The 20,642-nt window shown below is 43.6% G+C and overlaps 1 protein-coding gene across 5 annotated transcripts in view; it reads right to left on the reverse strand.

Annotated features, from left to right (window-relative positions):
- LOC140205852 (very long chain fatty acid elongase 4-like) overlaps positions 1-17,327 on the reverse strand; it is a 147,380-nt gene extending 130,053 nt beyond the window's left edge. For 4 of the 5 annotated variants that reach the window (XR_011887985.1, XR_011887984.1, XM_072273638.1 and 1 more), the window contains exons 1-2: positions 17,211-17,301; positions 5,941-6,005 (exon numbers count right to left, since the gene is read on the reverse strand). The gene's annotated coding sequence lies outside the window, so the exon portion shown is untranslated. Of the gene's footprint in view, positions 1-5,940; positions 6,006-17,210 lie in introns of all 5 variants that reach the window. The other variant, XM_072273640.1, reaches the window with a different exon arrangement.
- Between the last annotated feature and the right edge of the window lie 3,315 nt (positions 17,328-20,642).

Raw genomic sequence — 20,642 nt, forward strand, 5'->3', positions numbered from 1 at the left:
TCACCATTGGTGTAGGACCAGCAAGCTTCAGCAGCTTATTAGTCATAAGATCTGACCTACTTGTACTCTCATGAAGAAAGCACCAGATCAATGCAAGTCAGTTTTATAATCTAGCTACTTGAACTATTAAAGATTACATTTCCAAATTTGGTTATGAATTCACAGGTTAACTGGAATAATGTCATGAACTAAAAACATTATCAAAATAAATTGCAGAGAGAGACAAGAAATAGGCGTAGACTGGATTGTGGAGCCTCTTGATTATGATCCAGTATATCAAAGACAAACTTAAGATTCAGCTCTGAAAAATTAATCTACTTGATGTATCATGTTACCATCAAGTAAAGTCTTGCCTGGGGAAAAGTACACGCTCAAGACAACAAAGACTTTTCCGGGTTTTAATTCCTTTGTCGGTTTTCGATGTTTAAGTGCCAGAAGAGGGTTGCGAAACAAAACGAATGAATTTACAACCAGTTCGTGCCATTACAATTTCAGTTCAACTTCCAATTCACACCCTTGTGTATGGACAGAATTGCATATGCAGTATAAAAATACCAGAACTAATACGGTACTAATACGGTAGTGGCAATCTTGGATGGTGAGGAACTTGGTCTCAGCTACACTACCCAGCGTTGATTTCTACACTCATGAAAATCTTTCCTCACCATGCCCAGCATACTCTGGGAAGAACCCACTTACAACATCTTACCACGTCTTCAGCAGAAAGCAAAATGGTCTCCCCACTATCCCGCACGTGCGTAATGACATCGCCGTCTCCCTTAAAGGCACAGGCAACTATTCTAGCATTACCCAGATGGATTCCAAAGTACACTTTTAACGATACTGAATAAGATCCGACGGTCACCCAGTTACATTCTCCCCTGTATTCAAGTAATCGTCCTCGATTACTCGCTCACTACAAGGGTACTTTTAACTTCCTTAACTGCTTCTCTAAAGAGAATTGAACTGAGACTAGCCAGTAGCTCAGACACTGCTGCTGGACTTATGGAGACCTCATCTTGGTTCGCAACGTGGGTCAGGGTGCTGTCCAGCATCTACTCGTTTACTCCTGCGGGGTGCTGCCACAGGAGGGCTACCAACCTCTGCCCCTGCATTAGCCGTCATCGGTTCCCCTGTCTCAGTTCCAGAAGGTGTCATATTTTCAGAAGATATGCTGTCTAGGCTAGGGTCAAGAGTCTGTGCACCCTGTTCTGACATATCTTCTACCAATATCACACCATTTTCTGAATCCTCAGAATCTGATTCATGCCCCAGGGGCGAGCCAGCCTGAGTTACTGGAGCTTGCAGTCTCCTTCGGGTAGCTGGAGTGGGATGGTTCCCACAGGGCCTTATGTCTACCCTGTTCACCCTCTTGCTAGGCCCACCCTCCCAAGGTTCCACAGTGTAGGTGTTGCCCAGTACCTCTACTACCCTGTAGACGGTTGAGTTCCAAGCATCCTGGATCTTATTACGACCTAACGGTCTGTTCCTCAAGTAAACCAGTGCATCCACATCAACTTTGGGACAGTACACTTTGTCCTCCTGCCAGGCAATGCATTCTGTCGCCTTCTGCTCAGAGTATTCTTTTGCTCTGGCATGCACATCCCTCAGCCGGCTCTGGTGTACAGCTAGCCAGTTATGTTTCCAGTCCACAGTCTGTTCTTTCCCCAGCAGAGCATCCACGGGCAAGTGGGGATCCACCCCAAACAACAGATAGCAAGGTGAATACCTGGTGGTGGCGTGAGGTGTCGCATTATATGCGTACACCAACTCGGGTAAATGTTCTGGCCGTCTGCGCTTCTTTTCTAGAGGCAACGTACGCAACAGATCATGCATCGTCCTGTTGAAACGCTCGCACTGCACGCTGCCAGTAGGATGATGAGGTGTGGTACGGCTCTTCTTTACCCCGTATAGTTTGCTAAGCTCCGCTATGACCTCACTTTCGAAGTTATGGCCCTGGTCAGAATGCAATCTCTCAGGAACACCGTACTTCATGAACCATTCCCTCAAGAGCACCCTTGCTGTGGTATCCGCCTTTTGATCCCGAGTCGGAAATGCTTGGGTAAATTTAGTGAAAACGTCCGTGACCACTAAGACATTCTCACGCCCGTCAGTTGCCAGCTCCAACACAGTGAAATCTACCGCTACAACTTCAAGCGGCCTAGAAGCCAGAAATGACTTCATGGGGTGGGGGGGGGGGGGTGGAGATCCTAGGCTGTGGCATCTTAGTTAGTACACAACATGAACAATTTTTGACCCACTGTGCCACATCCTTGTGTATGCCCACCCAAAAACAACAACTGCAGAGTACGTTCTATGCCTTGATGGCCCATAGAATCATGTACATACTCTAACACTTTGCTCCTCAAGCTGATAGGTATCAGAAGCTGGTAACACTCCCCAAGCTTCTCATCCTCAACTACCCTATACAGTAACCCTTTACGCTCCCTGATACTGTCCCAGTGTCTTAACAGAGACAAAACAGGTTTAGGCAGAGTTTTTCGCTCCTGGCCACTCAGCTTCCTTTTCTGATCCCATAAGTCTCTTAGGACATTTAACGCAGGGTCTTGCTGCTGAAAAGTACGCAAGTCCCCATTAGAATAACCTGGGAGGGTTGGAGTGTTCCCTTGCGTCGGACCACTTACATCGCTAGTACCAGCTTCCCAGGCTCGAATCTGCTTAACCCTACAGCCGTTAAGACCAGCAGTAACCAGTGCCAGGTCAAGGGCAGTGCCGTGATTGACCAAACTATCGATCGCCACAGCACCATCAAACTCCGCATCCTCTGAGACAGGCTCAGGCTCCCCTGCAAATGGCTGCCTAGAGAGTGCATCAGCCACGGTATCGTTCCGACCCGAACGATACTGGACATCGAAGTCAAACACTGCATAGACAAGTTGCTTACATGGCTGATAATGTTCATGCCCACAATACATGGGATAAGTGGTTCGGTGCTAACAGGATCCCTGACTACTAGAAAGCCACAATTTGGTATCTTCATGCCCATTGCTTGAACCTCTAGCTCTAGATACCCAAAGTAAGGAATATCAAGACTGTTTGCAGCTGCTAGCCTAAGCCAGCCATCAATGGACAACATTTCCTCATCCTCTCCATTCAAGTGTTCTCGAAAGAACTGTTCGGTCAGGGTGCTTACCTGACTACCTGTGTCCAACGGACAGCGACACCTGATACTTCATGCTCCACAACTGGACATGTCCCTATAGCGCGTTGCAGCAACTGGTCACAGGGTAGCTGTACATTATCTGTGAGGTTCCGCCGAATTGCCCGACTCCCAACCTCGAGGGCAGGAGGATGCAGACTCCATTTCCCTTGCACCCCGCTTCCATGGACAATTCCTGGCCAAATGCCCTCCCACCTGACGCTTGAAACATATTGGCTGCCCATCTTCTGTGAACCTAGGCCGTAAATTACGTCTGCCCCTAGTAGCGCGTGTAAAATCCCTCTGTACAGTGAGATCTTTCACTGCTTGAGTCAATTCACAACGCGCTTTGCCCTGCTCTGCGACCACTTTAAGGACGTCATCTAGTGTGACAGACTCAGAATCCCGAGCTTTAAGAATCGAGCACTGTGCCTGGCCACTGCTACACTTTGACTTTCCAGACTTTGTATTTCCCAGGGGCTCTTCTACAAGCCACAGACGAGCCTCCTCCCTCACTTCTATCATTGAGGACTCAGGGTGGCCCCACACGAATCTGTGGAGCTCCCTTCTGAGGGAAGGATCCCAGATCCCCTCTATAAATTGGTCTCTTAGCACCACCGCTTATCGGTCACGGCATCAGGGGAGTGCTTCAGTATCAAGTTAAGAGCTTGAGCTAGGACATGGGAAAACTCTCTTACATCTTCACCCTCAAGCTGCTTGCGACTGTAGAAGCTATGCCACAGCTGGGGTGCACTACATTTGACTCTAAAAGCTTCCCTGAGATAGGTGAACAAGTCATCAGCATGGTCTTCCCCAGCATCACTGCGCATACGTGTTTCTTCTAAGGCTGCACCCAAGTAGGGACATAAAGTCATACTGATCCCGGTCAGACTGATTTCTAGTATGAAGTGCGTGTTGTATTTCTTCAATTGGGGTGTATGGGGTGTCAGGGAGGGGTAGCACCTCTGGTGGGGGAACATGTCGCGTCCTTTTCAGGGCGGTTAGTCCACCTTTGGTTCCCACCTGGCACTCAGCTCTCACCTGTGGCTCCTCGTAGATGTTTGCATGCAACAGCGGCCACACCCCGGGCAACGGCTTCGACAAGCTGGCTAAACCAGGGGAGGGTAGCCGATGGGTCTCAAACCCTCGGTGTGATAGGGAGTTGTCTATCCCAGCATGTGAAGACAGACTCCGGCGGATTGAGTGGACGAGACCAATGGAAGGTCCAACGGTCGAGAAGGCGGTCTCTGCAAGCGTCGTGGAACGTGTAGAGCAGGACAAGACACAGAAGACGTCCTGGTCATCCACTGTGCCTAGTCCCATCTCCAGCCGTCTAGACTCTGTCTTGCCACTGGATCCAGATGGGAATTGGGAAGAGAGAGTGAGGCTGACGCTGCGCAACTCTCCCTCACTTAAATCCAAATCACGCGCTAGTCTCGACACTATCATAATGGTATCGAGGTCCTCATCGACGTTAACGATGGACGAACAACCAACCAACTTCTTCAATAAAGTCATCAACAGACCTCCCATCTTTCTCAACATCCCCCGTAAATGGAACAATGTGCCTTTCCCTTGGGACGTATACATAGGACCTTCTGCTTAATTTATTTATGGTTGCCATGGCTTCATCATACCTACTACACAATTCACTAATTTGTTCATTCAGATCAAGTTCAACTGGTATATCCTCTGAGCGTGACATAGTAAAAACTCAAGTCTTTAAAGTTCACACAACAAGCCTGCAGAAAGGAGCTGCTGCTGTCCTTTGTTGCAGATGCGATGGCTTCACAGCCCGCAGTCCCTGAGGTCCACGTCACCACTCTGCATCCTGACGTCAGTCACTGACGTCCCGGCCCGTTCCCGAGGTTCCTGCGCGCTTTCCACAAGGCTCTACTGCGCTGTCTCCTTCCACCCGATGGGAACACGGTCCTGTCTTCACCACTACTGTATTAGGTACTGTATAATATACTGCATACAGCAATCAGAGACCCTCTAAACTGGCTTGGAATTAGCCCCACTCCTGGTACCAGATTTTGTAGCCTGAGGAAAAGTACACGCTCAGGACCGCAAAGACTTTTTCGGGTTTTAATTCCTTTATCGGTTTTCGATGTTTAAGTGCCAGAAGAAGGTCGCAAAACAAAACGAACGAATTTACAACCAGTTCTTGCCGTTACAATCTCAGTTTAACTTCCGATTCACACCCTTGTGTGTGGACAGAATTGCGTATGCAGTATAAAATTACCAGAAATAATAGGGTACAAATACGGTAGTGGCAATCTTGGATGGTGAGGAACTTGGTATAAGCCACGCTACCCAGCGTTGATTTCTTCACTCGTGGAAATCTTTCCTCACCATGCCCATAATACTCTGGGAAGAATCCACTTCCAATACCTTAACCACGTCTTCAGCAGAAAGCAAAATGGTCTCCCCACTATCCCGCGTGTGCGTAATGACATCACCGTATCCCTTAAAGGCACAGCCAACTATTCTAGCATTACCCGGATGGATGCCTAAGTACACTTTTAACGATACTGAATAAGATCCGACGGTCACCCGGTTACAAGAAGACCCAAACTAGATGTAATAATTCCCCTTTTCCTGAGCCTCCATTCAGAATAAAAGGACAAGCATGTAGTCCTGTATACCACACAAGAATAGACTTATGCAGCCTTAAGGTATATTATTACGTTAACAACATATTTTAAAAGTGTGCAATTATATTTATTTGTAAGGAGGACGAAAGATGAAGCAAGTGGGAGGTCGTGGAGAATGCTTACATTATGGAATCTCAGCATGGGAGGTGGTTTTCAAGAAATGGAGATTTGTAGAAGGGTCACCCAATCTGCCAGAAGAAAAAAAGAGAAGAGAAGAAAATTAAAGTAACTTTCATACCACGAGCAATATAGATGTGTCTCCCTGATACAAGGTGATCAATAGCTTTGATCATCTACAAGAGAAATAATGCAAAATCATTAGACAAGGTGTAAAGTCATAAAATCCTTTCATAGATATGTGTCTGCATATTCTTTTGTACAGATAATTCACACCCCAAGATTTGAACAAAAAGTCGAACACAGAATGCATACAACAAAACCCATAAAAAACTATCATTTATCAGTGTCTCAGCTCCCCTGGAAGGCAGAATGATCACATCATAAACAGGCATTTATTCGACAAGAGAGTCATAGTCATACAGCACAGATATGAGCCTCCCAATCCATCACATCCATGCCATCTTTTAACCATCCTGACTAACTCCTTGCCTACTAATGTAATTAGGTTTGCATTCTTCAATGACTCACCTAGTCAATTGCCTGTCAAAATGTCTCTTAAACATGTTTGAACCTGATTTCACCACCACGTCTGGTGATATCAAATACTCTGCGCCAAACTTTCCCCTTCAAATTTTACAGAATACTTTCCTCTCACCTAAAACTCATGCCTTTTTTTTAAATATACCATGGGAAAAACCTACCCTATCCATATTTCTTCTAATTTGATACACCTTTGTCACCCCTTAGATTCCGTCCCTCCGGGGAAAACAAGTCTAGCCTATCTAATTTCTCCAAATAACTGAAGTCATCTAATTACAGCAACACGCTGGTGAACCTCTTCTACACTTTCTCCAATATAACCACATCCTTCCAGCACTGCGTGCAATACTCCAATTGTAACCTAACTGTGCTTTTTTGAAGTTGGAGCATAACCTCCCAACTTTTAAACACAAGAAATTCTGCAGATGTTGGAAATTCAGAGTCTCACACACAGAATGCTGGAGGAACTCAGGTCAGACAGCATCCGTGGAAAAGAGTAGGCAGATAACGTTTTGGTACAAGACACTTCATCAGGACTAGAAAGGGGAAGAGGCCACAATAAGGTGGGAGGGGAATATGTACAAGCTACAAGGTAATAGGTGAAGTCAGGTTTTTGGTGGGGGGGAGAAGAGAAGGAATGAAGTGGGAAGCTGGGAGGTGATAGGTGGAAAAGATAAAGGGCTGAAGAAGGAATCTGACAGGAGAGGAAAGAGGACTATGGGAGAAAGGGAATGAGGAGGGGCAACAGGGGGATGTGACAGGTATGTGAGAAGAGAAGATGCAAGAGGAGGCTATCCAGACTGAATACGAGGTGTTGCTCCTCCAGCCTGACAGTGGCCTAATAGTGACACACACTAGTGATGATGGAACAGGATTGATGAAATATATAAATATACTGATGAAGTTAACTGCTGCAGGGAGAAAGGAAATTTCCGTGAAGCAGAAACACTTGGCGCTGGAGGTGTCATCGAACTTATAATTTGGGGCTGAGATCAGAGAAAAACGTTTGCTTCAGCAATTTTTTTTATGTATGGCCAAACTGCAGATGAAGCTTACTTATAATGTTAATGTGAAAAGCCCTACATGCTAAAGGTCATACATTTGGCCATCACACAGTAAAGCAAGTTTAGGAACTGACATTTCACCATTCCTTCTACAGATATTATAACCATATAACAATTACAGCACGGAAACAGGCCATCTTGGCCCTCCTAGTCCGTGCCGAACTCTTACTCTCACCTAGTCCCACGGACCTGCACTCAGCCCATAACCCTCTATTCCTTTCCTGTCCATATAGCTATCCAATTTAACTTTAAATGACAACATCGAACCTGTCTCAACCACTTCTGCTGAAAGCTCGTTCCACACAGCCACCACTCTGAGTAAAGAAGTTCCCCCTCATGTTACCCCTGAACTTTTGCCCTTTAACTCTCAATTCATGCCCTCTTGTTTGAATCTCCCCCACTCTCAATGGAAAAAACCTATCCATGTCAACTCTATCAATCCCTCTCATAATTTTAAATACCTCTATCAAGTCCCCCCTCAACCTCTATGCTCCAAAGAATAAAGACCTAACTTGTATAACCCTTCTCTGTAACTTAGGAGATGAAACCCAGGTTAACATTCTAGTAAATCTTCTCTGTACTTTCTCAATTTTGTTGACATCTTTCCTATAATTTGGTGACCAGAACTGTACAAAATACTCCAAATTTGGCCTTACCAATGCTTTGTACAATTTCAACATTACATCCCAACTCCTATACTCAATGTTCTGATTTATAAAAGCCAGCATACCAAGAGCTTTCTTCACCACCCTATCCACATGAGATTCCATCTTCAGGGAACTATGCACCATTATTCCTAGATCCCTCTGTTCTACTGCATTCTTCAATGCCCTACCATTTACCATGTATGTCCTATTTTGATCAGTCCTACCAAAATGTAGCACCTCACATTTATCAGCATTAAACTCCATCTGCCATCTTTAAGCCCACTCTTTTAACTGGCCTAAATCTCTCTGCAAGCTTTGAAAACCTACTTCATTATCCACAACTCCACCTATCTTAGTATCATCTGCGTACTTACTAATCCAATTTACCACCCCATCATCCAGTTCATTAATATATATGACAAACAACACTGGACCCAGTACAGACCCCTGAGGCACACCGCTACACACCGGCCTCCAATCTGACACACAGTTATCCACCACTACTCTCTGGCGTCTCCCATCCAGCCACTGCTGAATCCATTTTACTACTTCAATATTAATACCTAATGATTGAACCTTCCTAACTAACCTTCCAAGTGGGGCCTTGTCAAAGGCCTTACTGAAGTCCATATAGACAACATCCACCGCTTTACCCTCATCAACTTTCCTAGTAACCTCTTCAAAAAATTCAATAAGATTTGTCAAACACGACCTTCCACGCACAAATCCATGTACACTGTTCCTAATCAGACCATGTCTCTCCAGATAATTATATATACCATCTCTAAGAATACTTTCCATCAATTTACCCACCACTGACGTCAAACTCACAGGCTGATAATTGCTAGGTTTACTTGTAGAACCCTTTTTAAACAATGGAACCACATGAGCAATATGCCAATCCTCCGGCACCATCCCCGTTTCTAATGACATTTAAAATATTTCTGTCAGAGCCCCTGCTATTTCCACACTAACTTCCCTCAAGGTCCTAGGGAATATCCTGTCAGGACCCGGAGACTTATCCACTTTTATATTCCTTTAAAGCACCAGTACTTCCTCTTCTTTAATTATCACAATTTCCATAACTACCCTACTTGTTTCCCTTACCTCCCACAATTCAATATCCTTCTCCTTAGTGAATACTGAAGAAAAGAAATTGTTCAAAATCTCCCCCATCTCTTTTGGCTCCGCACATAGCCGTCCACTCTGATTCTCTAAGGGACCAATTTTACCCCTCACTATCCTTTTGTTATTAATATAACTGTAGAAACCCTTTGGATTTATTTTCACCTTACTTGCCAAAGCAACCTCGTATCTTCTTCTAGCTTTTCTAATTTCTTTCTTAAGATTCTTTTTACATTCTTTATATTCCTCGAGCACCTCATTTACTCCAAGCTGCCTATATTTATTGAAGATCTCTCTCTTTTTCCGTACCAAGTTTCCAACATCCCTTGAAAACCATGGCTCTCTTAAACTTTTAACCTTTCCTTTCAACTTAACAGGAACATAAAGACTCTGTACTCTCAAAATTTCACCTTTAAATGACCTCCATTTCTCTATTACATCCTTCCCATAAAACAAATTGTCCCAATCCAATCATTCTAAATCCTTTCGCATCTCCTCGAAGTCAGCCTTTCTCCAATCAAAAATCTCAACCCTGGCTCCAGTAATTCTCCTTCTCCATAATTATATTGAAACTAATGGCATTGTGATCACTGGACCCGAAGTGCTCCCCAACACATACCTCTGTCACCTGACCTATCTCATTCCATAACAGGAGATCCAACACTGCCCCTTCTCTAGTTGGTACCTCTATGTATTGCTGCAAAAAAACTATCTTGCACACATTTTACAAACTCCAAACCATCCAGCACTTTTACAGAATGGGTTTCCCAGTCTATGTGGAGAAAATTAAAATCTCCCACAATCACAACCTTGTGCTTACTACAAATATCTGGTATCTCCTTACAAATTTGTTCCTCCAATTCTTGCTCCCCATTAAGTTATGAATTCTGGCACAATGGAAAATGTTGAATCAAAATGTTCTCTTTCAGATGTGACAAGCAGGTCACAGTAACTTGCTCAAATAGCTTTTGAAACATTATAAACCACCTCACCATTACATCAGCACCAACTGATGCATCTGTGAAAGTGTTTTTAGCTCCCATATTGATTATCAATATTTAATCATTAATTCAGACACCACAAAACCACAGTGAATGCACTCAGACTTGATCACAAGCTACCCGTGAAGAAGAAAGCCAAAAATACACAGTATATTAAGAATAATTATAAAGTTAAATGTTACCCTCATTTAAGTTGGACTTTATTACATTGGATCAGCATAACTAAGCATAGAAATACAGTGGATTCCAGTTAATTTGCCCATCAGTTATCATATACTTATTTGGGACAATTCTTAAAGAACAAAATACAATTGATAGATATACCGTCGTTGGTACAGGAGACTTACATCCCACACCACCAGGTTCAGGAACAGTTAATGCTCTTCAGCCATTAAATTCCTGCACCGGTGTGCATAACTTCACTCTCCTCAACAATGAACTGATTCTACAATCCATAGAGTCACCTTCAAGGACTATAAGTCAGCTTCTTAGTTTTATTTATTTACCTATTTATCATTACTATTTTATTGTATTGGTACAGTTTGTCTTCTTTGGCACATTGGTTGCTTGTCAGTCTTTATGTGTAGCTTTTAGACCATAAGACATAGGAGCAGAATTAGGCCATCTGGCCCATCGAGTCTGCTCTGCCATTCAATCATGGTTGATTTTTTTTTCTCTCCTCCTCAACCCCAGTTCCCAGCCTTCTCCCCGTAACCTTTGATGCCATGTTCAATCAAGAACCTATCAATCTCTGCCTTAAATACACCCAACAGCCTGGCCTCCAAAGCTGCACATGGCAGCAAATTCTACAAATTCACCACCCTTTGGCTGAAGAAATTTCTCTAAATCTCCATTTTGAAAAGGCACCCCTCTATCCTGAGGCTGTACCCTCTTGTCCTGGACTCTCTCACCATGGGAAACATCCTTTGCACATCTACTCTGTCTAGGCCTTTCAATATTCGAAAGGTTTCAATGAGATCCCCTCTCATCCTTCTGAATTCAAGCAAGCACAGATCCAGCACCATCAAACATTCCTCGTATGATAACCCTTTCAATCCAGGAATCATCCTCGTGAACCTCCTCTTGGCCCACTCCAATGCCGGTACATCTTTTCTAAAGTTAACCTTTAGGGTGTTCTACACAAGGACTCCCAGATCCCTTTGCATCCCAGATTTTTGGATTTTCTCCCGTTTAGAAAATAGTCTGCACATTTATTTCTACCACCAAAGCGCATAACCATGTATTTTCCAACATTGTATTTCAGTTGCCACTTTATTGCCCATTCTCCTAATCTGTCTAAGCCTTTCTGCATCCTACCTATTTCCTCAACACTACCTGCCCCTTCACCAATCTTCATATCATCTGCAAACTTGGTAACAAAGCCACCTATTCCATCATCTAAATCTTTTATATACATTGATAAATCACTTTTCATTGATTCTATTGGATTTCTTTGTTCTACTATGAATGCCTGCAAGGAAATGAATATCAAAGTAGTATATGGTGACATGTACATACTTTTGTTTCCTTAAGGTTGCTATATCTGGGGACAATAGTGGGGACAAGCTTCCGCTACCAATTAAATGCCCCCAATGTCATGCACCTCAAATAGGCTCTGACAACGAAGTCCAGCTCCCGGACTTACGTGCAGTGGAACTATTTCTACTGATGGGAGAAGGGGCAAAGCCAGGTTACTGGTGCCTTAAAACCAGTCGCTTTGAGCAAATGGGGCTTGGCATCCATGGTTGGCAGCTCACCTAGGAGAAAGAAAAGTCTAATTTCAAACCTCCGCTGCCTTGGGACTATACCCATTCATGGAGAAGGTTTCAGGAGTAAGCGCAGGGAAAAATCCAGAGTAGGAGTCGCTAAGGTTGTCCTACATTCGGTTTAATGCTGACTGCCAACTCCTGTGATACCACTGGTGCCTGCCAAACTGTATTAACCTCAGCCGTCCCTTTGGATTCATCAGCTTTGTGGGGAGGGAGGGGGAGCTTGCATCACGGGCAACAGCTTGCTCTCCATATTGTACTGCCCTGGCTTGCGAACCATGTAGACAGCTGGAATACAGCATCCATGGCTGACCCCGTCAGTGGAGGGCCCCAAGAAAACTACTTCTGATAAAATTTACTTTCAAGTTGGATGATGCTCAGGATAGATACCTAATATCATTTCTTTCTTTCATTTATCAGCATTGACTGGTGTTTCTCACAGACGTGTGGTCTTGCGTAGTTCTAAACTGCAACATCATTTTTGGAGCATTATTAGTGTCACAGAATATTACAACACAGAAATGCTCTTTGGTCCATCTAGTCCATGCTAAATTATCATTCTCCCTAACAATCTAGTATTCTAAAAAGCATTTATGAATCTCAAAGATGAGAAAGCTTTAAAAATAGTTCTCACAAGATTATTAAGACCAATTGCCGTTATTGATACAGTGGATTCCAGTTAATTTGGCCATTGGTTCATCAGAACTGCCACTTACTTGGGACAACTCATAAAGAACAGGGTGCAGATACATTTCTACCAAAGGAGGGGTTAGGCGCTCCTTCCCTCCGCTAGTCTGCTAGTCACCCTTGGGCAGGGCGTGGCACCGGCGTGGCACCTGCCCCCACACACCCCCCCCCCCCGATCAGGGTCACTTGAAGCCATGGAGTAGGTGGTGGATGGGCATATGAGCACCGGGTACATATCACAACTCCTGGTTATGTGACCACTGATGCCAAGCAGACAATTTCTAATGGCTGGGATTACCCGTTTTGTAAAGACGCGGGACAGAAGGCAGCAATGGCAAGCCACCTTCTGTTGAAAAATTTGCCAGGAACAATCATAGTCATGATCCCCTTTGTCGTACGACACTGCACACATAATGAACAAACTTACAGAACAAAAACTAACTGAGAAAATAACCAGGGTTACTTTTGTTTATTTGGCACACTGTGCTGTTTAATTGGGACAGGAGAATATTGCCAGTTTCTAACTAGAGTCAGTCACGTGCACTCATGTGGCCAGTAGATACTACTTTTAGTGAACAGTTCTAAATAGCACCAATTGCATGTACTTATCATTGATAGTTGTCAAGAAATAAGCAGTAAGGCAATTCAGAGCTATTCACTGCAGTTTCAAGCATTCAGGCTTGGAGATGCAGTAGACGACTGGGAGTGAAAAGGAAGCCATGAATATTAAATTCTCCATTTTTTTGTTAAGTGCTTGTCCCTGTCCCTTTTATCCCCTCTTTGTTCACTCCTCGATTCACATGGGCCCTATCACCATATCCGTTTCTCTTCATCCATTCTATTTGCCCGTCACCCACACTCTCCACTAATTAGTTTTCCTCCCCACTGCAGTCCCTTCATCCATGCTCCACTTTCCTCTCCTATCAGATTCTATTTTCCTTGGCCATTTGTCACTTCCACCTATGATCTCCAAGCTTCTGATACCATTCCCACTAATCCCACTTCCCCATGTGCCGATCACTCCATTCCCACTTCACATGGATCCATCTATCACCTGATCCATCCCTTTCCTCTATCTTTCTGTACTGGCGATCTTCCCTCGATCTTTCAGTGCAGATAAAGGGTCTTGACCCGAAACACTGTGTCCGTTCCTCTACATTGATACTACTCGACCTTTTGAGTTCTTCCAGCTTTTTGTGTGTTGCTCCAGACTTCAGCATCTGCAATCTTGTGTCTCCAATTATTTAGAAATACCAAATAAAGACTGAAGAGTTTAGTCCAAGCTGTTTGATTCCAAAAATAGTCAAAATTCAAATAATTGCTTAATGGCATGGGCAGAGAAAAAGATTTTTGCAAGTTGCACAAAGTCAGCCTACAGGATTCTGGTCTATTGGAAATGCACCAAGAATCAGTATACATAGGAAAGCTAAATAGTTAAAGGCTTTCTTCTGAAATATTTTTATCATTTTGTTGTAAAGTTGATTGCAGTTAATATTCCCTTTGTCAAGCACCTGATGGACATTAAGAGCAACAACAAAAAGATGGGAAAAGGTAGGAAAATGGTACGAGGTAAAAAGATTTATCACGATCTTGCTGAATGGCAGAACAGGCTCAATAGGCCTCTTCAAATTTTCTTAAGTCATTTATCTGCCTAGGTAATTTTTAATTCCATTCAAAACATAATTATACCATTATTATATACAAGGCAGAGCAATATTAACAACTGAAAAACAAACTTACAGTCATCCTACTAAAATTTTGGTCTTCTTCCACATTGTTTTATTGCCAAATACTATTACCCAAGCATATACCAAACTTTTCTGTCCTCATACAGCATTCAAGGACGGCCTCCTTTATGCTGTTTCAAATTCGCCATTCAGGATTTATCAATTCAACTTCTAAACTCCAAGTTAGATAAGAAAATACACATATTAAGCTATCATTAAGATTGCTTTGGGAATCTTTATTGACAGGGCTCATAACAATAGAACACTAATTACTTTTTCACAAGGCAAGCCCAGAGCTAGACAAGCAATTCCAGCAAGCTATCAATTTTATATAAGTACTTGTCTATCAAACCAGTAAAATTTCCATATATTACACTGATCACTAAGACAAACTGAGACAAAGAATGTGTGTGCTCAGAGAAGCAAACGAATAGCTTCAGCTTACAAAGAACATCCCCCACAGCATTGCTCATGATTCAATGCTTCCCTGAGTAAACTTTCTCTTTTCAAAGTTACTCCTTCTCATTTAATCACTTCATCTGCTTGAGGTCCTGCATTTCTTCTGCACACTGGTTCCCTTCACACCAAGCAGAAAATAACAAGTGACAGGGAAAGCGCTTGCAGCTGATCCACATTCTGTCATGCATCCCGTAACTCTCAATCAATACTTTCCCCCTTCTTTCTGACAAATCTGCCCATGCAGCTTCTTCATCAGAATTTCATACCATCACCAAAGTTACTATCATATGCCCAACCTTCGTTATCTTCGCCCTTCACTCTCTCTCCTCTGCCTGATTCCAAATGTATGCTGTGTTCCACCACGGAGCTTGAAAGAGAAAAGGATAGATCCACCTTGACTAAAAGGGTCAGAAAAGTGGCCCATGGACAAATGCCTGAAATTACAGTGTCTGTGATTTCATCCTGAGTGATATCAGCAACCAATACAATGATCAGAACTACAAGAAGAGAAGTTGGCAAGACAGTTATGACTTAAAAGAGGGGAAACAAATTTTTAAAAAGTGCATTTAAGTCTCTTTGTTCAAGATCTTAAACTTGAATAGCTTAAAGAGCAGTCACTAAAAATTAAATAATTTAAGAAGAACTTCTTTACAAAGAGCAGTTAAAATGTAGAACTCACTACTATGGCGAACGCTCCAGTTACATCACTGGCTGGTATGGGGGTGCCAATGCACAGAATTGGAAAAAGAGGCAGAGGATTGTAAACTCAGCCAGCTCCATCATGGACACTAGCCTCCCCACCATTAATGACATCTTTAAAAGATGCTACCTCAAGAGACAGCATCTGTTATGGAGAACCCACATCAACTCTACCATCAGGGAGGAGGTACAGGAGTATGAGGACACATGCTCAACATTTTAGGAACAGCTGCTTCCCCTCTGTAACCTCATTTCTGAATGGCCCATGAACACTCCTTCACTATTTTGCTCTACTCATTAACGTATATATTCTTACTGTAGTTTATTGTAGTTTTGCAGTATTGTGCTGTACTACTCCTGCAAAACAACAGATTGCAGGGCATATGTCAGTGAAAATAAACCTGATTCTGATTCCATGTGCTGTGCTTGAAACAGGTAACACTTAAGGGTTGCTGGGGTGGTGGGGGGGGGGGAGAGAAGGTAGGTGTGGTCAAGGGCAAAAATCAAGTTATTCTGGGCAGTCATCATCAAACAATTAGAGCTGGCAAAGCCATGTGTGGAATATAAACACCCACAATAAACAGGCCTCCCAGCCTCCTTGTCAAGCTTTAAGTTTCACATGACGTTAGTTAATAATCTCAGCTACCAAAGTCCATATTCTATGGTTTGGTCTCTTCATCGATCCAAGTGTATGTACTTCAATTGAGTACACTGAGCAAAAGTTAAATATTTCTTTTAGATGTTGCCAACTGCTGTGGCAGTGTTCTTTCGAGTCAAAAAGCTCAAACTAGAGACTTGAATTTAACAATGTGAGGCTTCGACACAGCGATGCCCATCCTCGACCACCGTAATTGAAGACACATTACATTATCACGTTGCGGTGACCTGTCTTTGTCGCACTTCTCGTTTCTCCATAGTGCACAACAACTGCACTTCTATAAACGTGTACAGCTGGGACATGCTTGTAAAACATCCCACGATCCTGAAAAACGACATATAACGGTTCTCTCTTTCGTGAGTACAATACTAGTATGCTCTGGTGGAAGATTAATCGCAGCGAGCAATGTGAGACCAGGGCAAGGCGGTGCCGGTTGGTGTGCTGTTAGTGCCAACATCCCACCAACAGGAAACTAGCCATCGATAGGCCTGCAACCATCTCAACACAGCCAGTACTTGTTCCAAAAATATAATTAACTTGTACCAAAGACTGGATTCACAGTTAAACCGATTATCCTTGAACTTCAAGAAAATCTTAAGAATTGGCACTTCTCCACCCCACCCCTGGAAAGCGGCCCCAATCTAAATATCCCCAAAACAAAACTTGGTTCCACAGACTTTTCCAAAAGAAATGCTCTCCACGTGTTTGCGGCCGCCATAAAAGGTGCACTAAAGCTGACTTAAAAGAGCTTTTTCAGCACAGTATTCAACATGTGGTGCAATCAATGACGACTGGGCGATGCCACGCCTCGGGGAAGAACAAAAGGCAGCTACGACTTCAATAGCGATAAAGTTGTCTACGTTGAGGTCCGGTTTACCGTGGCCCAGCCACACTCACCTCGCCGGACGCCGAATGCTCCTTGAGTCCCCCCAGAGTTAAGTTGCCTGAAGGCAGACGCTGGGCGAGCCGGGCGGAACGCTGCGATACTCTGACGGGACCAGGCGTCTGCTTCCCCTGTGCTGCGCATGTGTCAGAAAGCAACAGATGCTACCGCCAATCCACTTCACTGAGGAACTTTTCCTTCCGAGCGAGAGTTAACCGTTTCACTTCGATCAAAGATCATCCAAGGTGAAATGTGATGTTCGAATATAAAAGTTACAAAATAATTTAGAATAATTATTTTTGGCGCCGCCTACCTTGAACAATTCCAACGGTCCTTGAATGCCGTTTTACTTGATTAACTGCCTTCAAAAATTACTGTATCTTCCTATCGCTGATCATATTTTTTTGTGAGGGAGTTGGGCTTATTGTGCAGAAGCTAGGAGGCAGAGGGTGATGGACGGTAGTTATTTTTGCGTCCTGGACAGTGGTGAAACGCTGGGATTGGTGCTGTGACCTTGGCTGTTCTGTTTTACATTAATTAGTCTCTCCGGCAACTGTAGATAGTGGCAAGAGATGGCGATGTCAGGAGGTGATGCGGGGCGTCCAGCGACGTCGGATGGCCTCTTGTAGCGACTATATTTTAATTGCTAGTTCACTTGAGTTCCTGGTCAAAGGATGTTGACGTTGACAGTCTCAGCGATGTCCACCATTCATATATAAATATAGCAGGGCTATACGACTTTGATTTAATCTTGTGGAGGTGGGATTGCTAACGTTTTTACTTCGTGCACTTTTGCTGCTTCACGCACTTGTAATACTGTTTTGTATTTTCGCCAGTTTAGGGGTTTTGGGTATGTTAGTGCTGGTCCTGGCGTAACCTTCTGTACTCTATTGATCCTAAGTTGTACCTCGACCTATTTCAACAGTAGATGAAAGGGTTTGCTGGGCCACGGGGTTCCTGTGGAACACAATTCTACTACTTCTGATGCTTCACAGTACCAACAGAATGTGCAAAGATGAGCAACATGGTACAGGAGGTGTCCTTAGTGGCTCTGCAAGGGCAGTGCAGTGGTGACTACATACAATGCCACGTGGGAGATGCAACAAGAACAACTTGATTCCTGAGGATGAAGTCAAGTAGATTGAAGCCTCCAGTTTGCTGACTGCATGCTGCAGATGTATTCTGGTAGTTAAATCTTCCAAAACTTGGGTATCTCAGTCACTGGTGGTGCTGGCAAGCCGTTCTTGTTAATGGGCATTGAAGTTCACCCCCTTCCAAATACCCCAGCCCACCACCACACACACACACACAGACACACACACCCCTTCAAAATGATGTTCAACATTGAGGATCACTGATTCATCATCTGAGGTGATAATCGGGGAGGTTTTTTTGCCCATGTTGAATATGATTTCATGTGTTCTCATTGTTTTGAAAATCAATGTTGCGGACTTTTGCAAATAATCCTCCCTCTTGTATAGTGGGATAGGGCAGAACAGTGATTGTGATGGAGGACTCTGTCATGTTATTCATGAGGTATGTTTCCATGTCTTTGACTATTTTAGACCATCTCTCGACTATGGTAGAACAACTCTCCACTCATCTTCAGGTATTTTTGAGAAGCCTATTGGGCCAGGAGTGACTTTACTATATATGGGTTCTTTTTCTATTATAACACAGAGAATATGTTGCAACTCTGTTGCTTGCTAGGCCATTTTAAAGAGGAATCAAGAGTCAGCCACATAGCTGGGGCTGCCTGGGATTGGTTTTTGACCTCTTAATTATTATGACATAGAAGAAAACTTTTTTCTGGACCATGTGAGCTCCCAGAGGAGAAATCCTGGCAGTCCAGTACCCCTCCTCCTTATTTCCCAGTACTCCTAAAACTTATTCTCCAATGGCCTAAGCTCAGCAACAATTCCTCTAATTTTTTCCTCCCTTTATGTCTGTTTGAAAATGCACTCAGAACCCATTTACTTTGACTTATCTATTTGGCCATCTACTCAAAGTAGGCTAATGTAGCTTTATGTCTTTTTTTTGGCTAATGCTCTTTCTTGTGAAACGTTTTGCCCTTTTTTAAAAAAAAAATAGCATTCAACCATGATGAAATAAATAAGTTAACTAAAAAATTGATTAAATATTTTCCTTAAAGGAAGAGAGTTAAATGTATTGGGGTATATGGTAGAAATTCCAGAGTTTATATTTAGGCAACTAAAAACATCTGACAGTGGAAAAGCAAAAAATAAAATAAAATCCAGGTTGAGTAAGAAGCCAGATTTGGAGAAATCCATCATGGAGTTGAAGGATGATATAGCACTAAGACCAATAACAACAATCTTGTCTTTCCAGAGATGTCCACATCTTGTAAGCAATAAAAAATATGTATTGAACATAATCTGTAATAAATTTTCAGGAGTATCTGATAATCAGTTTTAACCTATCTTCCAAATGAGAGATTCTATACATGTAGCATAAATGCTGCAACACTCGGCCTGAAACGTCGACTGCACCTCTTCCTAGAGATGCTGCCTGGCCTGCTGCGTTCACCAGCAACTTTTATGTGGGTTGCTTGAATTTCCAGCATCTGCAGAATTCCTGTTGTTAGCATAAATGCTGCAGTGGATTCTAGCAACATGCTACAAGATTACTTCACTGGATGCAACAGTCATTAATGGAGCCAAATAGGATTTGAAATACTGACTCTCACATGTCTACTATAAGCCTACTGACTCTCACAGCTGACTATTCCTCTTCTCACCCTGTCTCTTGCAAAAATGCCATCCCCTTCTCGCAATTCCTCCGTCTCCGCCAAATCTGCTCTCAGGATGAGGCTTTTCATTCCAGGACGAGGGAGATGTCCTCCTTTTTTAAAGAAAGGGGCTTCCCTTCCTCCACCATCAACTCTGCTCTCAAACGCATCTCCCCCATTTCACGCACATCTGCTCTCACTCCATCCTCCCGTCACCCTACTAGGAATAGGGTTCCCCTGGTCCTCACCTACCACCCCACCAGCCTCCGGGTCCAACATATTATTCTCCGTAACTTCCGTCACCTCCAACGGGATCCCACCACTAAGCACATCTTTCCCTCCCCCCCCTTCTTTCCGCAGGGATCGCTCCCTATGCGACTCCCTTGTCCATTCATCCCCCCCACCCCTCCTCACTGATCTCCCTTCTGGCACTTATCCTTGTAAGCGGAACAAGTGCTACACATGCCCTTACACTTCCTCCCTTACCACCATTCAGGACCCCAGACAGTCCTTCCAGGTGAGTCGACACTTCACCTGTGAGCCGGTTGGGGTGATATACTGCGTCCGGTGCTCTCGATGTGGCCTTCTATATATTGGCGAGACCCGACGCAGACTGGGAGATCATTTTGCTGAACACCTATGCTCTGTCTGCCAGAGAAAGCAGTATCTCCCAGTGGCCACACATTTTAATTCCACA

The sequence above is a fragment of the Mobula birostris genome, chromosome 12 (assembly GCF_030028105.1).
Source record: "Mobula birostris isolate sMobBir1 chromosome 12, sMobBir1.hap1, whole genome shotgun sequence".
NCBI lineage: Eukaryota > Metazoa > Chordata > Chondrichthyes > Myliobatiformes > Myliobatidae > Mobula > Mobula birostris.